This window comes from Callospermophilus lateralis, chromosome 2, assembly GCF_048772815.1.
Source record: "Callospermophilus lateralis isolate mCalLat2 chromosome 2, mCalLat2.hap1, whole genome shotgun sequence".
Lineage (NCBI taxonomy): Eukaryota > Metazoa > Chordata > Mammalia > Rodentia > Sciuridae > Callospermophilus > Callospermophilus lateralis.
Genome location: NC_135306.1, coordinates 50831720 through 50851702, shown reverse-complemented (window position 1 = coordinate 50851702; position 19983 = coordinate 50831720).

The following is a 19983-nucleotide window of genomic DNA, read 5'->3' as shown; positions in this document are numbered from 1 at the left end:
TTAGGGGAATTACTTAAACATGCTAAGACTGACTCTTCTCATCTATTAATCCTAAATTATAGAGTCGTGGGGTTTTGTGGGGGTAGAAGGATATTAACAAAATTTATATACAAATGTAGTAAGATATTATTAAACATGAAAAATGTTTTTATCCTTTACAGTAGCTTTCTTTAGATACTACTTTGGGCTATGCAAAGTGGAAAGGGTGTTATGGAGATGAAGACACCCTAGAATGAATATCATTTGCAAAATGTAGGCCCAAAATAGAGGAAGATTATTTCTGACTATGGAAAGATCAGCTGACCATAGAAATCAGCCACGCCTATTCAGATCAGAACTGCCCAGCAGATCCAAGAATTGTTAAAAACATATTTTGTTAAAAAGTGATAATTTTTTCAGCCTCAGCATTTGAAGTCATTTGTCACTGAGCAACAAGTAACAGACATGAGATTTCTGAAATGACAGATCTGTTACTGTTCCCTTTGACAGTTGGATACTGACTTAATCAAAAAGTTGTCCCAGCAAGACTGCTTGAAACTGAAAGGGACTGCTCTGCCTGGAGGTGACAAATATAAAGAAGTTTCTGTTCCCACCAGAGGAGACTTGAGGGCTTCTAAGGAGGCCAAGTGCAGGTGTGGAGAAGTAAAGTTACATTTCTATACCTTTCAATATCTATCCGTGAAAATTGAAAACAGTGCCCCTCAAACTTCGCTGTGTGTTTGAATCACCTTGAGTCTGGTTAAAGGCAGACTCTGATTCAGGAACTGTGGTTCATGCCTGAGGTTCTGCAGTTCTCACAGGCTCTCAGATTGTGCTTCTTCCTCAGCTCACTGCTATGTGGACCACACTTTGAGCAGCAAGTAGAAAATTCTTGATGCCAGGGCATGGTAGATGATCTGCAACAAATGTTAGCTCCTGCCTCCTTCGAAGCCCTCCTCTGTTTCACAGCTAGCCAGGAATTCTTAGGTGAAGAGTTCTAAATCCATAAATGCCCTCGCATCAATGGAGAATGAATTGTTCCCACGACTATAACATGTGTCTCCTTCCTTCATCTCCTGTAACCTCATGAGCCTGCTTGCCATTCACTGAACTGTGCTTTCCTGTCTGAGGTTCTCCTGGTCAAACTCAATAGGATGATTTTTCCTAGAGTTCTCTTTCCTTGACATTTCTGCTCCATCTGTCACTGTTAACCACCTCTTTCCTCTGAAAATGTTCTCTTCTTGTTGTGCTTACTGCGTTCTCTTGAGTCTACTGACACATTTCCTGGATCCAATTACTCTTTCCTGGTCTTTCTCCTTCCCTTTCTCTTCCTACATGCCTTGTAAATGTCTTGGAGAGAACCATCTCCGTGCAAATCTAAATCTATGCTCTGGACTTTCATTTCCCAATCTTTTTTCCTGCTCAGTAGAACCATTCATTGAACTCCTCCCGTAGAGTCAAACTCCCCAGGAAAATAAACATAAATACTGCCTTCCTGCCCTCCTGGGCACATGGGGACAGGTTATAGGCAAAGATAGAATGGGCAGGGACATTTAAATGATGCTATGATGGAAAGCCTATGCTATTTTTCTCTTTTACCCAACATGACCCACCAACTTTTTTACCTAAATCCTTCTTATAATTGACCTTTTGCCTGCATTTCTTGGACATTTCGCCCATCCTCTGGTTTAATCATCTATCCAGATTCCCAGATTAGCCTCCAAGATCTGGTGTTGCCAATTCCTAGTCACCAATTGAGGGCAAGGATGGGACGGTGTTACTCATGCTATGGTGAAATGAAAAGCATCTCCATGGAAAATAATGAGGAATTTGCTTTTCTGTGGCTTTAAAATATTTCCTCTTTTGCTCCTTGAAATTGATTCTGAACAATACATTAGCAATAGTGAATTTTTATTTTAAAAAATATGCTGCATGTTTATTTACTTTTAGTGTGAAAAATATGTGATAATGAAGAACCAAAGTTTCCAAGCCCTCCCTTTTACAACACCGTTTCCAACAAGAGTCCCCAAAGCATTTAGTAATGTTAGCAGTAAAATGGATATTAAGTTTTAATCTCACCTATGAAAATAATAATTATCTATATTTAAAATTTTATCCCTCTTTTTACAAAGCCTAAAATTCATTTTAAATTATTACTATATGATAAATTGAGGTTTTCCCCACGCCAGTAGTATTTGCCTGACATTTTACTCTATGCCTGTCACATTTATAGTCCCAAACTAATAACATGTGGTACAGGAAGGGAGTTACAGGCAGTTGGTGGCAGGATTTGTTTTAAATGATGTGAGAATGTCAATTATTCACTCTTGTTTCTCAAGTTGCTTTCCCCCACCTGCATCTTCTCTATTCTAAGCTAAAATGATAATGGTAATTTTATGGTAGCATATATATGTCAGTGAGGTAAAATAAATATAATAAAACAAGCATCCCCGAACCATTAATGTATAATATCTGTTAATAACTGTTCTTTTTAAAAAATGAACAAAAATATTATTTTAGTTCTAACTGCTTTCTTCTTTGTTATAGGAATATTTTCTTTTAGGATTCACTAACACAGTTATTTGATAAAGAGTGCCCCAGAAATGCTATTTTTTAAAAAGTTGAAAATAACACTGTTGGTTCATGGAAAATGATCACTAGTTCTGCCATTTCAAAATAAAGGCAGCAAAATGACAAATAGCTGAGTGTTGAACCTTCGATTTGATATGGTTCAGCTTTTTAGCCCTCTGATTTCTTAACCACAATGGTTAGTGGTGAGATAATTACTGGAACCAGCATAATTAGGGACTATATCACATTAAGGACACTGGGACACTAGGACGGAGAACTATTTTCCTGTTCCAAGATAACAGTGTGTCTCCCCCCGAGATTTGCTATCAGATTTCTTTATGCAAAATTTAAAAATATTTATCTCCTTTCCGAGAATCTTGGGTTTATTTGTTTAATAAGGGGCCTCTGCTTTCTCTTTTCTTTCTTTGTTCTTCTTTTTCTTTTTTAACCTGGACTCTTTCCATAATTTTGCCTAGCTGTATCTAAAATTACCTTTATTGCTTATATACTTAGCTAATAATCTGATCCAGTTTCCTTCATTTTGTAGAAGTAATCAGTTTACTTGGAATTGTTGTGTATTCTGCTTGCAGGTCATTGTATGTCCTTTTCTATTTCCAACTTCAACATTTTAGTATCCTTTAGACCAACTCCATAGGATTTTTTTTCTCTCTTTTGAATTTCTTCTCAGCAATCCTTCTCACTCACTCTTGAGTATTATGATTTCTGTAAATCCATATTTTTTAATAATCATCTTCCTTTCTTGTAAGCCCCAAATTTCCTCCTTGGCTTAATTATCCAAATTTTCTATGCATCCATTAACAAAAATCAAGAAGGCATCCAAAAGAGCAATTTGTTAGTATATATCAGAGGTCTCATAAATGAAGAGGTAGAAATATATTTATTGATGTGGAAGAGATGTTTCAGGAAATATTGTTAAGTGGAGAAATAACTTTAAAAATCAATATATACACTGGGACCCTAGTTCATATATTTATATAGAACATTAAATATTTTAAATTTAGAATATAATATTAAAAGAAAAACATGAAGGATAGACATCAACATAAAAATTATTTTATTGTGTCGAATATTTTAAACTTATAAAATGTATAGAAAACATATAATATAAATAAAATAAATGTAAGGTCCCACGTCTTAATGCCCATTGCCAAGTTTCTCCATTCTTACTATTTCATCACACTTGTTGAAAATATATTTATAAAACATAAATAGTAAAAATGCCGATGGAGCCTCCTGTGTAGCATTTTTTTTATTTCAGTCCCTCCCTTCCTCACCAGCCATATCATGATCCTGAAGTTGGTATTCATCATCCCCACACCCAATTCAAAACCATTACTAAATTTATAGTTATCTGTAGGTCATATATGGTATTACGTTACCTTTAAAATTTTTATTTCCTTAATACCTAACATTACAGACTTGCTCTTTGCTGTTAAAATTATATTGTTGAGATTTATTCATATTGACACATACTCTTAGTCCATTTAGTTTCAATGTAGTATAATACTCTAATATACGGATAGGCATTGATGACTTAACAGTTCTACCATTAGTAAGCATTTGGGTTGTTTCCTATGTTGTTGGTTGTATTCACTGCAAATAAAGTTATTATCTCTTTCCATTCTCGATTTTGAATTATATTGCTGAATATCCAATGAACATCACCTATATAATATTAATTCTTTAGATTTTCTTTGAGCCTTATTTCAGGGTCACAGAATTTACTTTTTGTAATTCTTCAGAGTAAATTTGAAAATTCTTTTCAAAATCTGGAAGTTGGTTTCAGGGACATGAATGGTTGTTTGCATTCTCTTTGTTCTAAATTTTTATCTGTTTGATATATTAATTAATGACATGGGTTTTTTAAAATACTCCTCTAAAATTATTGACTTATATAAATTCTGAAAATTTTGCTTATGCATTTTGGGGATGTAGTAACATACACATTCAGAATTGCTATATCTTTCTGATACAGAATTTGTACCTTTTTCATATAATTTTCTTCCTTATTAAAATTTTTCTTCCTAAATTTTCTTCCTATTAGAATTTTTGCTTCAGCCCATTTTGTCTGGCATTTAACATAATTAAACCTGTTTTATTTTGGATAATATTTTCCAGCTATTCAGTTTTTCATCCCTATATTTCAACCTTTCTATGTCCGTGAGTTGAACACATTATTTTTTTAAAATATTATTTTTAGTTGTAGGTGGACACAATACCTTTATTTTTTTATTTATTCATATGTGGTGCTGAGGCTCGAATCCAGCACCTCACATGCACTAGGTGCTAGCTCTACTGCTGAGCCACAACCCCAGTCCCTGTATACATTGTTTTTTATAAATAGATTTTGAAATTTTATTATTTATATCTAATATGGTAGTTTCTATTTAAAAAAAAAAACAAGTTTAGTCTGTTTACATTTCTCTTTATTAATTATTTGTAGCTATCTTTACTTTTTTTTTTTTTTTTTTTTTTTTTTTTGGAGTAAACCAGGACCTTGTGCATGCTAGGCAAGACTCTACTAACTGAGTTACAGCCTTACATTCTTAATTTGTGCTTTATATTTGAGACTTTTTCTTTTTTGCTTTTTTCTTTTGCTTCCTTTATAGTCTTTTCTTTTCCAGTATATTCACTACTCTTATTACTTTGAAAGTTAAATATTTTATTTCAATTTTTTGTTGAATACCATTAAATTCTAACATTTTTATTTGGCTTCAATAACTTTAAAATTAATCAATATTTCCATCTTTTTTCAAATGATACAAAAACTTTGGCTTTCTTTTTATTTCAGTCATCCCCATGTCTATGTCTTTTTTCTTTTTTAATTGAACAGAAATTGGCTTTCTATTTAAATTTTTCTTAATTATTGAAGTATAAAGACCTCTTCAGGGCTATATATTGGTCGTGTCAATAAATTCCTATAAAAACTGCTTTTTTATCTTCTTGAAAACATTAAAGTGGTTAATGTACATAACCCAAGTTAAGTCTAGTCACCAATTTTAAAATCGGTGCTGAATCTCAAGTATTTCCAGAGTTGTACAAGTATACTGAGAAATATAAGGGATATTCTCATCTCATTTCTCATTTTCTCATCTCAAAATGGCTATTCTACATCCTAATTGTTGAAATACTTTCATCCAGACTTGGGTGACCCAGTTGCATTGTAGTTCTTATTGAGAATTGAATTCCATAACTCTTACAGCTACACCTGCATCATAGACCCTGAGGATGGGGAGTTGCCTTGCAATATGTGAAGATAAAACCTCATAACCAAAGAGAGAAAAAATATTTCAGGTCACATGTTCTTCTTATTAGCATATTAGTTTTTTAACACAAAAGTTAATTTTTGGTGAATACAAATAAAGAAACAAATGACCACCATATTATTATTCAAAGTTAAATGCCATAAATAGAAAAATAATTGAAATTACAATCTTATGTTAGGTAATTTTTAAGAGCCTATCTTTAGAGACATTGGCTGAGGACTCGCCACAGAGAGATAAAAATTGTATCTTCATGGTCATAGCTCTGACTCGCATTTTCCAGAAAAGAGAATACAAAAGAACAACTACAATAAAAAAAAATTTAAATAAGTACAATACAAAGTTTGAGCTATTAAAAATCAGAAACAAAATATTTAATTTAAGCCAGCATTTGCAAAATATCTGTCATGAGGTTCTGTATATTTGTTAGAAAAGGGAAGTAAATTTAACCAGCTAATCAAAAAAAAAAAGAGAGAGACAAGAGATAATTACATGATTCAAAGTATCCATAAAATGGTCAGGGCAAACATACCATTTCTGGTACAGGGACCAGGAAATTGTTTTTCTCCTGAATAATGATGAATCACTGAAACAGAGGGGTTGGTTATCTCAACCTGAAGGCACAGTAAGTTTTGCAATGAGATGCACAATGTTTTCAGGGCAGACAAGTGGCATCATACACAGACAAAGGTGGTCTGTGGTACTGAGTTCTAAATTGATTGAAATTTGCTGGCAGTGGCCCCTCGTTTATGTCCAGTGGGGTGATAAACATGAGATGCATTACCAGTGGTAAACATCTAGAGTGGCAGAGTGTGGACCACATGCTGGAACAATTAGCTGCACCAGAACTAATTGGAATCCTCTGGGGAGTGTTGACAAACTCCTAGCAGGAATACCTCAGGAGAAATCCTCCCCAGGCACTCAAGGAAGATAATAACCAGAGGGCCTATGTTCAGGACACAACATAGGGCCCACTGTGGCACACAGATAAATATATAAAACCTCCAGCCACTCACAATGGAGCACCCACAGAGCTTGAACTTTTACTAATGTAAGCAAGGCTGTCCAAGGGAGAGCTCCAAGATAAACAGGGCTGGATAAGGGTGTATGCTGAGATACCGGAGGTGTTAATTTGTTTATGGTGGTAGCTATAGACTGGGTGATAGGGTCATCTAACGGAAATGATTGCTTTGGCTGTAAGATGAAGGATCTACATGAGCCCTTCATCCTGGCAGTCATGAGTGAGTTGGGTCTCTTGTCGATTCACACCATTGCTATTTAATAACAGCAAAAACCATGCCTTGTGCCTGGAGGTGAGGAACTCATTTATTTTGTCCGACCTGAAATATAAGGGGCACTTTTGATACCTGACCTGAGTCATTTTTATACCTTTTCCCTGTCAAAACTCTGATGTTTTAAATCTATTTCCTTTGCCTTTTCAGATTTTAAAAATCTTTAGTGGGAATTACATCCTCGCTAAGAGAGTTGGACAAACTTTGTAAAATTATGTTTATTTAGAATAAATAACTGGAATTCTGTAATTTAAATTATAAGTACTAGGCAAGAGGTTACAAAGCATAGTTGGTCAGTGTTTTAGACAGACATCCTGAAAGTAGTTTTCTTAACTCCCAAGAGAAATTATTCTAGCTCATTATTTTTGCATAATTCATTGTTAACATTTCATTTACACTTAGATGAACAAAATAGTTCTAATGAGATACTTCTTTCTTTCAAATAACACTATTATGATTAATGAAACCTAGTAGAAGAAACTCTGAAGACAAATAGAAAGAATTTTATTGTGTGCGTGCTGGGATTAGCTACAGAAAATTTTCATCATTCCAGGTTTAGTAGAAATTTTGGCCTGATGATCCCTAGCAAAGGACACAGTCTCTTCATGAGAGAATTTAAAACTCCAACTCTGTTTTCCTTTAGGAAGAGTAGAAATGTTTTCTTAAAAAAATTTTAATCCTACCCAAACATAAATACTAAAAGGATATTACTCAAGTTTCAAAAAAAAAAAATGAGTCAACTTTGTATGAAGAATATTTGGAAATTTCTTGCCAGAAAACCTTATTAAAAAGTCAGATATAAAGAATTGAAATGTGAGCTTCTCTGGTCATCATATGCATTGGCACAAGAATTATTCTCATGATTAATACTTCATGCCTTTTCCAAAATCAATGTTTGGGAGCACATTTTTGTCTTAAACACCAATTTTCTTTTGTTCTTAAAATACCTTTTAATTAGAAAGAGTCTGTGGATCAGCAGAAAAGACAGTGACCAAGACTCAGATGACTGGGGTTCAAGTTCTGGATTGGCTTTGGACAAGTCATTTAAATCGTCTATGTTAAGTTTCTTTACTTGTTACAGATATAATTAGCAATATCAATGCCACTACCTCACAGTTTGTTATAAAGACCAAAATGATGTAATGTGTGTAAAAACATTTAAACTATATAATGTTGTCAACATGTTGCTCCTAGTAATATTTTTAAAAAGGCGCCATTCACTAGCCTAGTTTTGTGGTACTAGAGAAAAGAACAGGGTGACAGGTTGTTTAATAAGCCTTCGGCGGTTCAGAGCTTGTCCTGAACACAGTGGCACCTTCTGGCCTGCTCTCAAATAAAGTTTGCTTTCCTTAACCCTATACTGTGCCTTGGCCTGGTCCGCCCTGCAAACACCCTCCTTATTCCACTTTCCTTGGTTTCCTGACATGTTTTTTTTTTTCCCCTGATGGCAGCCCTTGTCTTCGTCTCTGTTATCTGCCAGTTTTGAAACTTCAGTCACTGGCCTTGGCATCCTAGGCTTCCATTCCTGGTACCTGTTAAGATAACATTTTAAGGGAAAAATACTCCCTTAATTATGAGCCAGAGTAGGAAATATCAGCCTTCTTTCCTTTTCTTCACCTACCTACCCTCTGGTCCCCTCCTTTCCTTTCTCAGGTGAAAACCAGGCCTTTGTCTCTGCCAATCTTAGGCTACTCCAGGGCTGTTTTCAGTGGCATCTAAGGTGAGAGGATGCTGTACCTTTTTCCACATTTGACTGCTCAGTTTAGGACAATACTTACTGATCACATGTCACATTCCAGACATACTGCTATGTTCAGGGGACACATAACTTCCCTCTTAGAGTACTTATAGTCTACTTTTAGAAAGGGCTTCTGCTTTGAGTATTCCATTCTGTGAAGTGAATGAATGAATGAATGAATGAGCAGGAGATTAAATAAAGAACCTCTAAAGTTCACCCCAACTGACAAAGTCTAGGAGCCTACAATATACATATATGATAAAATTATTATTACAGTGGACACATACATAGCATGCTTTTTAAATTTTTTATTAGAATTTTAATTTGAACATTAAAAAGCGCTATTGCATTTCATTTAATTGCCTGAGAATGTATTACTTCTTCTACTTATTCAGGAGAGCACAAGGAAGCTTGCTTCTGGGGTGGAAGTAAAGGGCACCCAGAGTAATAGCACACTATCCCAGTTTGCTCAAGACTCATCAAGTTTTAGCATGAAAAGTCTCATGTCCTGGGAAACCCTCAGTTCTGGGCAAACTGGTATCATGAATGCCCCAAGCTAATCATCTTAGTCCTATTCCCCCTGTATCATACATTCTTCTAAATTAGTAAAATATCAGGGAAGAAAGTGTGGCAAGCATTGAGGTTGACTTCTAACATCATAACACCCCTTTACTGGTGTCTGATAGGAAGTGGAGGGGCTGAGCCAACAGGGGTGGAGGAGATGTGAGGAGAAGCTCCTTATTCCACTAGGGGCTTCTGAAAATGGCCATTTCTTGTAAGAGCGAAATGCAGAAGGGTAGCCTCCCTCCCTTGTGAAATGTCCCAGTATTCCTGGCAGTCATGTACAACCTTGAAAAGAACTGGGCCTGGAAGGAAACCAACAGCCAACAATGTAGACGGAGAAAAGAAGCAAATCCCTTGGGGACATTGTTAATCTGTGAAATAAATGGAGTCTGAAGCCACTCTGCCTATGACTCCTGGTTAGTAAACAGGTATTCTCATGTGTAAGTCAGTGTGAATCCGATTTCTGCTTTGTTTCTTTGTTCCAGCTAAAGGCATTGCAGATGATGAACATGGAAAATAATAAAGCCTTTAATTAGTGGCTGTCCTGTTTGGGTGGAAAATGTAGCCTTGTATAAAAGGAGGATTACATGGGATTGGGGAGGGGGGACGGGGAGGTGGGTAGCCGAGCTGTATAGAGACAACTGCTTCAGCTTTAAAAGTATAACTAGGACAAGAAACTTAAAAATTAGAAGGAAAAGATGCAAATCTACTGAATGGACTGTTGAACAATATAAATCAGCTGGGGGTCACAGCATCTTAAATCCGAAATTGAATGGTAAAATGAATAAAAAGCTTTTAAAACCTATGTGCTTTGTAAAGGAGTTAAGATCCCCAATTCCAATGGCAAAATCTATCTACAGCATAGTTTGTTTAGTCTGATACCCCAGAAATTCCCTTATTACTTTTCAGATGTTGTTTGTTGAATGAATGTAGGTATTCCTGACATTAGAAATGTGGGAAAAAGAAAAAAAGAATAGAGATGTAAGTGAAGGGACCTGTTCTGTGAGAGAGAATAAGATGAACTATTCTGCTTTAAGTTTACCACGGAAAGTCCATTTTTATATTACCAAACAATAGGCAGTGAACTAAAATAATGGCCTTAAGTGTAGATAAAAAAAAATTGATTGGAAATTCACTCTGAATTCAATTATTCATTCTGTATCTTGAGATTGCATTCACTATAAAAGCATATCAATCCAGAAAAGTTACAAAATCCCAGTTTTAAACAGCATAGGACAGTAAGAGAACAGCAGATCTGAAGCAAAAAAAGCATTCTTTGCATTACACTATTAAATGGAACACTTAATCAGCTTTTTTGCCAAGAAAAAACTTCTCATTATACTAAGTTATAAATAGGGCTGTGGGAAAAGCTGAAAGGCTGCAGAGCCGTGTCTGTTGTCTTTAGTTGTTTCATAAAGAGTTAGGGAGTCAGCATTTGTCATAGCGGGTAACTCACAAAGACTCTTGGAAATCTTGTTTCTAAGTCATTGTCTATCACTTACTCTGAGGTTTGATATCCCAGCTTGGTAAATAGTGCATTTTTCAGGACAGATCTGTCAGAGAATTCAGAGTGCCCCTCTTTACTCCCGTTTTGTCCTTAAGCCGTTTCTAGGCATGTGAGTGTTATTTCAGCTTTCCTGCATTATGTCATGGAAAAGCAACACTAAGATTTGTAAACTGCATTTCAAAACACTCCTCACAGGAAGACAGATGGAATTTACTCAGGTTTTTCAGAAATGAGTGAGGCAAGTGACCACTTGTGGCTTCAAATCCTTTTTTTTTTTTTTTTTTCTGCTAGAGATAAATGAAAAACATGAGTAGTGGTTGTTGCTAGGCGAGATCTTGACCTAAGCATACAACATTCAGGGTAGAATTAAATTCTCATGCTTTATTCAGAAATCTCATCCATTGAGGAATGAGATCATTTAGAGACAGAGTGGTTAGAGGACACCTATTCTCTAAAAGAAGACTGGAATTTGCACCTTTTTTTTTTTTTTTTTTTTTGCATTTTAAGTAATGCAGGTTGACCCACTTCCTGACAGTGCATTTATTTGACAAACTAAATGACTGGATGGTTAGAAAGTCAGTGCCAAATCAGTTCTGATGCCTCTGAAGCAGCCCTGGACCAAAGCACATCCTGAACTGGGTCAGTTCAGACCTGTGCTTCTCAACAAGTGGGCAAAGAGCTCTGAGCCTGTGCACTGTAGCTGAACAGTGGTGGAGAGCAATTTTTTTTAACTAGTCTTGATTCAGTGTGGTTAAAGTGGACACAGTTAAGTTTCTTAGGGTCTGTGGCACAGATGCCTGTTGGATGACTGATATGCTAGAAGCTAAACTAAAATTTACAGGTGTGCCGTTTCTCTGTATAGGTGATCAAAGAGGAAATGCAAGATTCGTGTATGCTGTCTTCGGCTCTCCAGATGTCCCTGAAGTTATTTTCTCTCTTTCAGTCTGGGATTTTTCTAGAAGAATATTTTTGAGGCTGCTCAGCATTTGAATTAGACCACCATGACTGGGAATTTTTGAGGCTAGCCCTTGGCTCCAAGGAGGACTTTGATGGGGTTATCTACTATAACCCAGGGGCAGAGAGGATCTTCCTTCCTGCTGCCTCAAGAGCACTCCTGTCCTTTTCATTAAACTGTCAGCCTGCTTCTGAGGTGTTTCTGCCCTTCCAGAGTTCCAGCTGATGCTAAGCCAGAGGGCACCCAAGGCTGCAGATATTTAGCTCAGTATGGAAGTAGTCAGAAGTCTGACTGCAGCATTCAGGTTTTTGTTGTTGTTGTTTTGTTGTTGTGCTGTTGGGGATGGAATCCTGGAATGGTTGGATATTCCTCCAGGACTAATTCAATACAAAATTAGATTCTTATTTAATTCAGAGGAAGTTTCCAATTAATCCATAAAACCTAAGACTCTTGTGCTGCAGATTTTAGCATGATATTAACATTGCTTGATGCCAATAGTGTATCGGTCTTTGTGTGCTTAAAAAATCTCTGTCCCTTGCACAACATAGACCCTTGCTGTGCCCTAACAATCTTAGCCATCAGGTTAAATCACTCAAACTTTTCAGACTCTAAGAAAGAGTCTTCAAAAGTTCATTTTGTCACTTTTAAATTATAAGCCTCAGAACTCAGCACATTCCTGAAGAAGTGTTCTAAGCGATGTGTGTTGTACCTATTTGTATTTTAACACTGATCAGGTTTGTTAACTTTCTAGCAGAATCCCTGATAATTTTTGTTTTCCATACCAAGCCATTCACAGTGATCCTGGGATCTGTTATTTTTCAACCCAAATGCATAAATTAGACATTATCACTAAGTTTAGGTTTATTTGGATTTCTTATCCAACTTTTTATTTCCTCTCTTTCCCGCCTCTTTTACCCTTGTCCACAGGTGGTGGTCTTGAAATGATTTCCCAATAGTCTGAGAAATTAAGTTATGAACATAGTCTGTGTTGAAAGTGCCTTGCTTCCTTCCCAATATGATATTATCATCCAGAAGGAAATTTTGCATCTTGGTGTTGCCCTTTCCCAGAGGAGAAAGGAGCAAATTCACTGAATTTTATGTGTACCATATTTCTTGAGCCCATGATGCCCTGAGATCCATGAGTCTTGATGATAGATGCCTCATTATAATATGTGCTCTCCAGACAGAAAAAAAAAAAACAGCTCAAAATGACGATTCTAATAATAGACTTGCACTTAATAGGGTTAAACCTTTATGTACAATTAAATGAAGCGAACAAGCAAAACCACTGTGTACGAAGGAATAGCAAGGAAATTTGCCATTTCTCAACATTGGCAGGAGTAGAGGAAGGGGAAAAAATTCTCTTCTAATAATTTGAACCAAACCCCAGTAAAAATACAGCTTTTTAGTCTGAATTTATGAAAGTAATTGCAAAGTGCCATTGGATTATAAGATATATCTCAATTTCAGATGCTGAAATATGCGAAGAAAAAAAGTTTAATGAAATACATTCATTTAAATAGTTCAGAGTTTAGCGTTTGCCTATATTTTCTTAACTTCCAAAAGGTTTGGGTAAGCATCTATAACCCATTGTCCTCCTTCAAACTGGATTTCCAGATGTCTTAGGGTCATTCATCACTGAATAAACCTCTCTGGATTCAACTTGGTGCTTTCTTCCAGCCTCCATAAAGATGGAACGTTTTAGAGGCTAATGTCCATAATGAGATGTGTACATTTTAAAGACCCCTGGAGCAATGCAGTATTGTCTTGCTTGGGGCAGTGTACATCAAGATGCAATTGCAAATGTAAAATGACACTGAAAATATATTCGATCTAACAGCTGGCTTTATGGTATTGGTTTTCAACACCCTCCATCAGATTCACAATAGACTATCATCTTACTAAATTTCTCAAATTAAGTGGAATCAGACTACTCATTCACATTAAATGGTAGACCCTCAATGCATACCCTGATGCTTCATGTAACATATGTGCGGTTGAATTACTTCGCTACTGACCCATATGTCCTCCATAAAGTGTCAGAAAAAAATAATGTTTTCATTATGATAAAATAAAAGTATGAGATCATATCAAGTTAAAATAACTCAAAGTGTTTTTCTTCACACTAAGAATGACCTGAAAACTTGTGTGCTCATTATATAGTAGATGTATGCAGGCTTTTCTCTCCTTTGCTCTATATCAGGTTTTTTTCCTCTTTAGACAATCATTCCAGTGATTAATATTAATTAAATTTGGAAAATTCTGCATAGTCTGTTAACCCTCTTTAAAAGTCATAGTACACATTTAAATATTAAAGATCTATTTAACTTTTCACAGCCATTTTACCATGATCTGTGTCCTGATTTTTAATTTTCACTTCATTAGCAATGATTAGAGGTTCAGGCATAGTCAGAACTGGTAAGACCTAAAAGGCTGTTTTACTAGGAGGCTATTGATGGGCTTCTTAAGGTAGGGGTGTGATCTAATCTGGTGTAGAGTAAGAATAAAGAAACCAAATCCCCTTTATCTACAGAAGGTTCATGGATCATTTGTGTTCATTCAACAAATCTTAATGAGTGTTCATTATATGTTCATTATATATTGTATTAGACACCACAGAGTGAAATCAAGTGATAAAGCAAATGGTACAATGTAAAATGATAAAATGATAAGCCATCTCCAGGGCTAGAAACTGAAGATAAATTGTTTTTGGAGAAGTGTCAGGGTGAGAAAATTCAGTTCAGCAAACATTCCCTGTTGGATAACTTTTATGCTAGATAGAGTGTTCCTTCCTGGAGTTACAGAGATGCATCTGGTACATTTTGGGATGCCAGAAAGCAGACAGGTTTGCGGAACAAGAGCTGAAGAAAGCAGTGCAGCTTTTGCCCTGAGGCAATTCATAAGCTTCAATACTGAAGGGGACTTTAACTGTCTCTAGTTCCAACCACTTACAACAGTTGACCTAATATTTAATATTCTATATGATAGCTTTTAGAAATGATGTAGTTAATGGTCAAAGTTTATATTAAAAAAAAAGAAAGAAAATTTGAGTGACCCCTTGCCACGGAACTGGCTTACTCCAAGACAGGGAAACCAAGGTATTGTAAGTTTGCCTTAGCTCCTGATAATCGATTTCCTAGTTTGGATTCCAGCCCACAGAGTTCTTACAATAAACTCCTTTATTTAGTATGTAGCTCTGTTTATGCATCAATAACTGCAATAACAATGACAAAAAATAATTATATACACTACAGCACTATAAATAGTGATAGTTGATAAGAATTGTACTTTGAAATAAAATGTGATTTTTAACTGTTGGGTGCAAGATAGTGTCTTCCACTATGCCTTAAATTTATCCCCAGTACCTCCCTCTTTTCAGAGCCTTTAAGTTATAGCACAAAAGCAACTTTTTTTAAAATTAGTGTTGACTGCCTCTATAAAATTTGTTCTAAGTGTGTGGTTATATATTCATGGATCACCCTGTGATATTTCAACAAGTTGGTAATATATTTTAAAGCAAGCATAGAATTGGAATTTAATCTTTTCTCCAGTATTGTTAATCAAAACAATTTTATTAGTACTTTTTGATGTATCTTTTAACTTTAGTACTCAGTGTTGGTAATGTCATATAAATTTTTAGGAATATTGTCAAATTTAAAAAGCCTTTATCATGATATTTCATGAGCTGCGTAAAGCCTGTAATCCCAGTGACATGAGAGGCTGAGGTAGGAGGATTGCATGTTCAAGGTCAGCCTCAGCAACTTAGTGAAGCCCTAAGCAACTTAATGAGATCCTATTTCAAAATTAAAAATAAAAAGAGCTGGGATGTAGCTCAGTGGTAAAGCACGCTTGAGTTTAATCCCTGGTACCAAAAAGAAAAAGTAAAAAAGGTCTTTTATGACATGCTCTTACAGAATAATTGCTTTTTGTAGTACTGCTATAAGTTTGTTCCTTACAGGAATTCAAATAAATTTTATTTTGTACTTACCATTAAAATGTATGATGTGTTTGTAATTGTATATAGAATATGCTTCTAACAGTAGCAAGTTTCCATCTTGACTTGGTGTCAGTGAAAACCAAATCTTCAGGTTTAAAATTTTTATATGCCTAATGAATGGAAAAATTTTCCAGTCTAATATCTGGTTCTATACATTCCAGACCTTCCTTCTGTTCATTTTCCACATACTTCTGGCGTTTAGTGCCCCTTATATCAGGGTAGATCCCAGTAAGATCTCTGGCCCTATACATTGTTATCATGATGTTGTATGAATCAATATAGTGGGTAGTTGGAGAATTTCTAGAAACTCAGAACAGCTAGGAATTGCTGAACTATACCCCGAATTAACTGTGAAGAACATAAATATACCTCACCAGATCCAAACTGAATCTACCCCAATTGTAACCTTCCTTAACTGGATGTCAAACAATGCTCATGATCACTACAGTGGAACTTGACCAGGGATCAAATAGAACAAAGGAGAAACTGAAACAGAGGGAAATGGAAGATTTAGCTAATTGTGATATAAATATTTTATTTCTTCAATGAATAAATAATCGTTTTTATAAAACTCATATTCTGTGAACACATTGCTAGGGTTAAGGAGTAGCACCTTGGGAGACACTCATAGGGTTGAGGAGTCAGAAAGCTAAAACTTTATTAGCTCATCTCTGGGTTTCACCTTCTTTCTCCAGCTGATTTAGGCTTTTGCTTTTGCACCATACCTACCCTCTGTTGCATAGTTCTGGTTACTTACAGTCTCTGCTAGCTCCCATGAAATCATTTCTACATCCCAAGGATTTTTTTTACTGCATCTTTCAGCTTATTCCTTTCCCCTAGGAGTGTTGCTCTTGGTTTAAGTAAGCACGAATGCCTGCATCAGTCACCTATCAGCAGGGTATAGGACAGTTGGAGACAGCATCACATGATCTAAATGGAATTGCCCCAAGGCAACACGAGGTCCTAACATCAGGAATGTAAGTCAAGGAACAAGGACACCTGGGATAGAGGAATCTGCCACCCTTATTAATGGTGGAGATGTTACATTTATGGTAACACTACGTCTTGACTACTGTGTTCCTCAGTCTTTCTGTCACAATGAATCCTTTTCATCAGAATATTAGTAACTGTCATATTGATATATTACCTTTAAAATGATTATAAATGTGCCATTGTAGGATAATGTGTCCCAGAAGAAGAACCTGCTCCCCTGACCTCAGTTGTGCTTCTAAGGGACTCCCACTTAATGAAAGCTATGGGAGTATCACTTTCACCCAATAAGGCATAGGGGCACACAGGATCCATGACTGGCCTTACTAGTGTAAGTATATTCTCAATTTGCTTGTATCATGTGAGATTTCTTATCTTGCAAAGTTGTTTATATCTAAGAGAAAACATTGTGAGTTATCTAGTAATGTGTGAACATCTATCTTCTCATTCTAGGGGCCATCTCTAAAATTTCTGCTTCCACCCAGATCTTCCTGCTCTGAGTTTTCCATGAAATGATCCAAGATTCATTAGTCTAGAGTTATACTTATCTACTTTTGCAGTCTTATTAATATTCCCAGTGAATACCACCCCTCTTTTTCCATGCCTGCTTCCCAATACACAAAGCTTGACTTGGGCTTTTTCTTCTTGTTTAGTTAGTCGGTGATATTCATCAGTTCAAAGTCTGAATACCTCTTGAATCCATCTGTCCTTCTCCACTATCATTAGTATTGCCATTATCAGTTCATAATGAATTAAGGCATCAACTCTCGAATTGGTCACTCTTCCACCAATTTTGCCCTCCTCATTTCTGTTCTAAATAATTCTAAATGACTACCAAATCATCTTTCTGAATCACTAATCTCTTATCATTCCTTTGTTAGAATTTCTTCAATAACTCATTAGAGCTTTCAGTATGATGCCCATTTCAGTATGATGCCCAGTAAGAACTGTTTTCTTCTACCATTCTTAACACCTTTCAGTACATTAGACAAGTCTCTTAACTCCAGACCTTTGTATCTCCTCTAGCACGCTCTTGTCGTTTCTTGGGTACCATCTCTTTCAATCCCAACAAGCAGTCTGAAATAGGAATTCTCAGAACATACCCTATAGCTACCTACACTATGATTACCACTGGGAAATAATCAGCATCAGAATTACGTTGTCATGGTTAGTATTAATTAGATATTTGCTGGATGCTAGACTCAATTATTTCACTCAATCCTTGCAAAATCTTATGAGGTTGAGTTTTTTAATTTTCCCAGTGTTTTGTGACATTACTTTGCCCAAGAGGACACTGCTAGTAAATTGCAAGGGTCTGATTTAGCTCTAGGCTGATTTAATAGAATCCAAAGCCACTTCTGTTGAACTCAGCCTAACTTCTGTTGATGTATCACATTTTCTTGATAAAATCTTTTCCTCATTCTTCTCTATCAGACTCTGAGATGCTCCTGAAGGCAACAGACCTAGCCTGATTTCTCTAAGTGGCACCCAACACAAAGCCTAACACATGGAATACTGTCACTTGAAAGTCTTTATTGGCTGAGTGATGAATAAACAGATGAATTCATTAATCACTTTGGCATTCTTTTTTAAATACATTCATTTTATTTATTTATTTCGATGTGGTGCTGAGGATCGAAGGCCAAGTGCCTCACATGTGCTAATCAAGTGCTCTACCACTGAGCTACAACCCAGCCCCTGACCTTGACATTCTTTTTTTTTTTTTTTTTTTTTTTTTTTTGGATGTAGAGCTCTGTGGCAGGTACTGTTTGTCTCTCCTTTCTATACTGTTTCCTCCAGTCAGATTTCTGTTTTTCAGTTTAACTGGCACAAAATTTCTTTTAGTTCTTTCTTTCTAGTTCCTTTTGAAATTTTTCTTTCTTTATTTAAGAACATTTATTATGACGCTCAAAAATATTTTGACCAATATTGTGCTTTTCTACCTTATTAACTTTGAGGGCTTTTTACAGGAGAGAAAGTATGATGGTATTAACATATGAGCCTTTCATGCAAAATAAACTTCCAAAGAATTTCTCAAGTGTAGCTCCACAGGAAAAGATAATAGAAATAACGAGGTTATGGCCTCCTGTTCCATCATTTTATGACTTACAATAAAATAATGCCATAATTTTTATAAGGGTGAGATTTTATATTATGTCTTTTTTTTCCTCATTGGAACCTCTCCTATGAATTCTGTTCTGCTCCATCACATTCTAGCTTCTCTGTCTCTAATCAACTTATGTCAATTGTCTGAAATGAGCTTATGCTTTTTAAAAAATTGCATCATTTTACAAAAACATTTTATCTTTTTACTTAATCTTCAATTTATCTCTTAATTTGCATGATTAACTCTTTAACACTTCACACCATTTTCCTCTTGTGCTTCCAACCAGTACAATGTAATTATGACAGAAAATGGTTGTGAGGGATTTTATTAATATTTATGACCTCATTGTCCCATAGCTCAAAGAATGCAGGATTAACATTTTGTGAGCTCCTTTGTACCTAAAGGAGCACAATTCTAAATCACATGAAGGTTTTGTCACTAGGTTCATATCAGCCTCTGAAGTGATGCCCTCTTGATCTAAATCTCTTTCTCAATGGCCAAATGATGAATTTTCTCAGTACTTCCTTTCCAGCCACAGTTCTCTCAATCCACCTAAGCATCTTTCAACAAATAGTCTGAGTATCTTAATCAATTTTTCTCCTCTCTCATCACCTCTTTTGTCAGGTCCCTGACCTTATGCCCAGCGTCAAAATAAACAAAATATTTCCATTAAAGCTCATCAGTGAAATTCCACTAGATTTCTAGATGCCACCATTGAGAGTTGCATAAATTCCCATTACAGGAGCTGGAGACATGAGGTGTTTTCAGCAATCCTGGCTCACGAAATGGAAAATCAATGCTTACCCTTTTATTCATGTCTACCCTTTCCAGATTGTTTTCCTTGCTCCATACACCCCTCCTTATCTTCTTGGATTTATCTCTTTCTTCTTTTCCCTTCATACCTTTCTCAATTTGAATTTCCCTTATATTCCCTCTTATTTCCAGAGCTAGACCTCCCTAAGTGCCCCCACATGTTTGTTCTCTCCAACCTTATTAGTT